This window comes from Marmota monax, unplaced genomic scaffold (assembly GCF_021218885.2).
Source record: "Marmota monax isolate L192 unplaced genomic scaffold, Marmota_monax_Labrador192_F-V1.1 WCK01_AAM20220418_F8-fsc00294, whole genome shotgun sequence".
NCBI classification, from domain to species: domain Eukaryota; kingdom Metazoa; phylum Chordata; class Mammalia; order Rodentia; family Sciuridae; genus Marmota; species Marmota monax.
Genome location: NW_026694653.1, coordinates 75,591 through 81,826, shown reverse-complemented (window position 1 = coordinate 81,826; position 6,236 = coordinate 75,591). Strand labels below are relative to the sequence as shown.

General features: G+C 31.8%; 1 non-coding gene across 1 annotated transcript; it reads left to right on the top strand.

Annotated features, from left to right (window-relative positions):
- The first annotated feature begins 2,284 nt into the window (after nucleotides 1-2,284).
- On the top strand, nucleotides 2,285-2,391 carry LOC124078382 (U6 spliceosomal RNA). Its single transcript, XR_006846883.1, has one exon. It is a non-coding gene; the product is annotated as a U6 spliceosomal RNA (small nuclear RNA).
- The last annotated feature ends 3,845 nt before the right edge of the window (nucleotides 2,392-6,236 follow it).

Genomic DNA, 6,236 nt, shown 5'->3' with positions numbered 1-6,236 from the left:
CCTTTCCCTCCCACCACTCTGCTTTATCTAAAGTTTGTCTATTCCTCCCATGCTCCCCCTCCATACCCCACTATGAATCAGCCTCCTGATATCAGAGAAAACATTCAGCTTTTTTTTTTTTTTTGGAGGGGGATTGGTTGACTTCACTTAGCATTATCTTCTCCATTGCCGTACATTTACCTGCAAATGCCATGATTTTATTCTTTTATTGCTGAGTAATATTCCATAGTGTACATATGCCACCTTCTTTTTATCCATTCATCTACTGAAGGGCATCTTGTTGGTTCCATAGTTTAGCTATTGTGAATTGTGCTGCTATAAATATTGACGTGGCTGTGTTCCTGTAGTATGCTATTTTGAAGTCCTTTGAGTATAGACCAAGGAGAGGGATAGCTGGGTAAAATGGTGATTCCATTCCTAGTTTTCCAAGGAATCTCCATATTGCTTTCCATATTGGCTGCATCAATTTACAGTCCCACCAGCAATGTATGAGTGTACCTTTTTCCCCACATCCTCCCTAACACTTATTGTTGTTTGTCTTCATAATAGCTGCCATTCTGACTGAAGTGAGATGATATCTTATAGTAGTTTTGATTTACATTTCTCTAATTGCTAGAGATGATGAACATTTTTTTCATATATTTGTTGATTGACTGATTTGTGCTTAGCTTTTTGAGTTCTTTATATACCCTAGAGATTAGTGCTCTATCTGATGTGTGAGATGTAAAAATTTGCTCCCAAGTTGTAGGTTCTCTATTAACCCCTATTTAATTACAAATGAATATTATTTAGTCTAAATTTTGTAAAAAGGAGGAAAAGCAAAATAATGTGAACATTTTCCATATGAAATCCACATCAAGAAACAAATGAGAATTTTTATTCCTAGAGCAATACAATAATTTCTTCATTTAAATTGAGCATAAAAGTTTTGTCTCCTCTGTTATCTTTATGGAACATGATTAGATAACACTGAAGTCTTTTCTAACTATGACTTTATTCCATGCACACTGACAAATAGAAATGATTCTTTATCTTCTCTCTCACCAAGCCCATACAACAACTATAAAATGGAGTTTTTATTTCACTTAATGATATTGTTAGGGATCACTAAGTATCAATTTGTAAATCAATCTTTATTTGTAATTTTTCAACTTTCCTGATATTGATATCACTATTTATGTGTTTAAATACAAAGAAGCAAAATTACGGAAACTGCATTATAATAAAAAAACATTATAAAATGACTCTTCAAAAACACTTACATTTTCAAATATGCTTTTAATTGCTCCACAGTCTTTAGTTATTTATCCTTGAATGATTTTATAGCCAATATCTTGAAAGTAAGAAAGTATTTACTGAATAGCAATTTAAATGGCTCCTGTGTATCATTAAATCAGGTTCTGCTTTAAGAATAATTAATCTTCATGCCCTTAGGATACATTATCAGGTTTAAGGTATATCACTAGTGCTAACACTGTGCCCACACTTTTATTGTTTAAGACTTTGGGTTGATTATCAATAAATGGAAAAGGACATAGAAGCAACATAGTAATATAGCTTTCATTTATTCTGCTTTGGCTAGTCTCTCAACAATGGAAGAAAACAGTTCATTTCAAATGTTCTCATTTCATGCTGGTGATTGCAATTTATTTACAAGTGAGGGAAAGATATTTTTATGTACAAATATATGAACATGCACAAGACACTCTATATATGAATTCATCAAGTCTGTATATCCTTTCACACATAAACCATAAGAATTTACATCGAAACAAAGTAAATAGAGAAGGGATTTAGCAAAATACTGATTTTCTGTACTTGTTCATTGTAAGATAATTTATCTCCAAAATATAAAAAAGCACCTCATATAAAATAGATTTTTGTTTTTTATTTTCTAGTAAACTGTGAAATGCAGTACCTAAAACATCTAACATGCAACTTAGATATTGCTCTATGATATGACCCTGAAGCATAATTTTATATCTCTTTAAAGAATTATATATCACTATTCTATAGAAAGTGAAAATAAAAGTTGTATGATTGTCTACACAATATTATCAGCTCTACAAATATCTGAAATTAGCTTGAGTTGCTAGTTCCCTGAGACCAATGTGTTAATATTTAATGTTTTTGAGAGGGAAAACTAAAAGACAGATGAAATTGAAATTTATCTCCTTTGAGGGATTTATAACCTAATAGACATTTAAGTAATTTAGGACATGTTTTGGAATCTCTTAGGGAAGAGAAGGATCGCAAAATTTAGCCATAATAAAAAAAGTTAGGGGTACTTGCTTTAGCAGCACATATACTAAAACTGGAATGATACAGAGAGGGTTAACATGGTCCCTGCACAAGAATGACATACAAATTCATAAGGCATTCAATACTTTTTTGATAGTGTGATTATATTTCAATAAAATCTTACTTCTTTATTCAACTGACAGCTGCTTTCTTCATTAGATAATGAAAACATGTAAAAGTAAGTTTTGTTCAGAGATTAATAAAGTTAAGAAATTATTATATTAAAAAGGGGAAATCAAGTCTGCAGAATAAAAAAAAAATTAGTAATAACACGTGTCCATTTATTTGAAAAACAGTTGAAACACAATTAGCTTAGAACTCATTCATCAAATATTTATTGAATCCCTGATATGTTCCATGTTATATATTGTGAGTACAACATGGAGGAAAGTACACATGGCTTTATGTTCAGTGGAAATTGTCAGATAAAGACAAACAACTAATTTGCAAAATAAATTAATAAATTTGAAAACTACGCTATAAAAATAAATGATTGGTTATAAAATAAATCAAGAAAATAAACACATCAAGTAGTACTTAAGGAAGGAGGTATTTTAAAGTGTTTGCTGTAGGATGTTTACTTTTACCTGTTTCACTCCATTTATTAGATCTAACCAGTGCAATCAGATAAAAAGAATAAACGAAGAGTATCAAACTGGAAAAGAGGGAATCAAATTGTCATTATTTTATTGTGATATGATCTTATACAGAGAGCAATGAGAGAGAAGGAAGAAATTTTTAAAAATCTGAACTGGAAAAAGGAAATGAAATTATAACTGTTAACATATGATCACACAGATAGAAAAATCCAAGAACTCCACCAAAAAAAGTATTAGAAATAAAAAAACAAATTAAACAAATTTTCAGAATACAAAATTAACATACAAAAATAATTTGTCATACATCAAGAGCAGATTATTTGAAAAAGAAATCAAGAAATTAAACTCATTTATAACAGGTAAATAAATGCCTAGAAATTATTTAAATTCAAAGGCCAAAAATGTTTATGAACGTTAATTATAAAATATTGATGAAATAAATTGAAGAGGACACAAGTTAAATGTGGTGGCACATGCTTGTGGTCTCAGATAATCAGGAGGCTTGTGAAGCAGATCATTTGAGCCCAGGAGAGTGAGTTTAGTCTGGGCAACATCATGAAAGACCCCCGGCCCCATATCAAAAACAAAATGAAACACACAAACAAAAACCCTGAGCCCACCTACAATAACAACAATGAAGTTAAAGAATGCACAAAAATAAGAAAGAAATTCTGCATCCATTTTTTGACAAAATCAATATAATGAAAATATTCATATGACCCAAAGCAATCTATATGTTCAGTGCATTCCCTGTAAAAAAGACAATGAAGTTATTCATAAAACTAAAAATACCACATGAACACGTGCAAACACAAACACACACAAACACATCAATGGAATAAAATAGAAAGCCAGGAAATAAAGCCTCACATCTTCAGACAATAGATCATTTACAAAAGTACTAACTACACACATTAGGGGAAAGGATAGTCTTTTCAAAAACGGTGTTAAGAAAATTGGAGTCTACATGCACAATAATGAAACTAGCTACCTGTTTCTTACCATTTGTAAAAATCAATCAAAATGAAATAAAAAGTTAAGTTTAAAACATGAAACTCTGAAACTACTAGAAAAACATAAGGGAGCCAGGTGCGGTGGTACATTCCTGTAATTTCATCTACTTGGGAGTCTGAGGCAGGAGGATTGCAAGTTCTAGGCTAGTCGCAGAAACTTACCAAGACCCTAAGGAACTATTGAAGATCCTGACTCAAAATAAAATTAAACAATAAATAAGTAAAATGAGGCTGAGAAAATAGCTGAGTGGAAGAGCAAACCTAGATTTAATCACAGTACCAAACAAAATAAAACAAAACAAACAAACAAAAAACAACAAACTGAAAACAAAGGGGAAATGCTTCAGAACATTAGCATGAACAAGAATTTATTTGGAATAAGACATGAAAAACAAATAAAGCAAAATAGCCAGATGAAATTACATATAGCTACAAAGTTTTTCACAGCAAAGAAAACAATCAACAATCTGACAATCTAAATTCTAGGAGAAAAGATTTGCTAAATATTCATGCGGCAAGAAAATAATCAGAAAACATAAGAAACTCAAATAATTCAATATAATAATAATAATAATAATAATAAATGAACAATAACCTAAATAGGAATTTCTTGATAAAAGTTGTACAGATGACCAACTGGTATATGAAATAGAGTTCAACATCACTAGTTACCAGGAAAATATAAATCAAAACTGCAATGAGATATTATCTCCCTCCAGGTAGAATGGCTGTTAGCAAAAAGACAAAAATAAAATTCTGAGGAGGGTATTGAGAAAAGGGGTCCCTTATCCATTACAGCCATTGTAAAAAACATTATGAAGTTTCCTTAAGTAATTAAAAATGGAACAACGGTAAGACACAGCAATCCACTATTGAGCATATATCCTTAAGAAAATAAAATCAGTATGTTGAAGAAATATCTATAATTCATTGTTCATTTCAACATGATTTTAAACAGCCAGGAAATAAAAGAACTTAAGTATCAATCAACTGATTAATGAATAAATAAAATGAGATATTGATGAATAATGAAGTATCATTCAGCTAATGAAAAGAATAAAGAATTAATATTTTTAACAACATAGAATCGGAGGATAAACCAGGCACAAAAACACAAGTACAACATAATCTAATTCATATGTGAAGTTTGTGATCTCATAGAAATTAAAAATAATATGAATCTCCTAGGGAGTGGGATGAGGAAAGGATAGAGACAAACTGACAAATGAGTATCGAGTTATAGTTTGATAGGAGAACTCCATTCTGGTCTGTTGAATAGCTACTTTTACAGTTGTGTGTTGGAATGATAGCATAATTGAATCTAGGTTTAGTCAAATTTTTCTGTATTCAAACAAGAAATCTCAGGCCAACAAGCCCCTACCATATATTTTTGTTCCAGGATGCTACTTCTTTCAAATTAATCTAAGTGTTTTTCTCAATTTCAGTCACTGAGTTTCTTTCTTTTCTTTTTTTTTAATCTTTCTTAAATGTGAAAATTTCCCAATTACTATTTTAGCTCCGTTATGTCTTCCTCTATGCTCAATATCCAGTCCAAATAATTCAATATACATTATTTATTGTGTAAATATGAACAGTTCACATCTATACACACTAGTTTTGAATTTTGTCCATGTTTGTCTAGGACCAGCTGAACAATTGTCTAAAGGTATCTTCATCCCTTTTCTTTGACATAACAAAATATCTGAGACTGAGTAACTTCATGAAGATGAGTGCTTTATTTAGCTCACAGTTCTGGAGATTCAAGGGCATGGCACCAACATGGGTTCACAACCGGTGAAAAACTTGTGGTGGATGGGAGCACAAGGGAGTGGAGACAATATTTTAAAACAGGAAGTCAGAGTAAAATTAAGGGCTCTGTTGCCTTGAACTGCCCAACCGTCGATTCAAGTTCCCAGGCTGGGCAGTAAGGGGATGGAGAGAAGACAAACAGACACACAGAGAAAAACTAAGTCTAGGTAGTTGACTACAACCCTGGTAGGGGAGTAGTAAAACACAACAAACTCAGCACATTTATTACATAGGTATAAACTTCAAAAGAATTTATTGTGAGAAAGTTTTTCAGTGTAAGCAGAACCAAGGTCAAGAGTATGAGCAGCTTGATTATGATTATCACCTTGTGCCCATAACTTTCTTCTCAGGAGCAGCTGGCATTTGAATCCAAGGTCAAGAACTAAATAGCTCCATGGTTGGCACAGAACTTCCTATGGAACCAGACATCACATAGCAAACTGGGCAGGCTCAAATGGATGGTTTCTAACAGAGATTTGCAAGAAAGGCATCACCTCTGTCACAGAACAGTTCA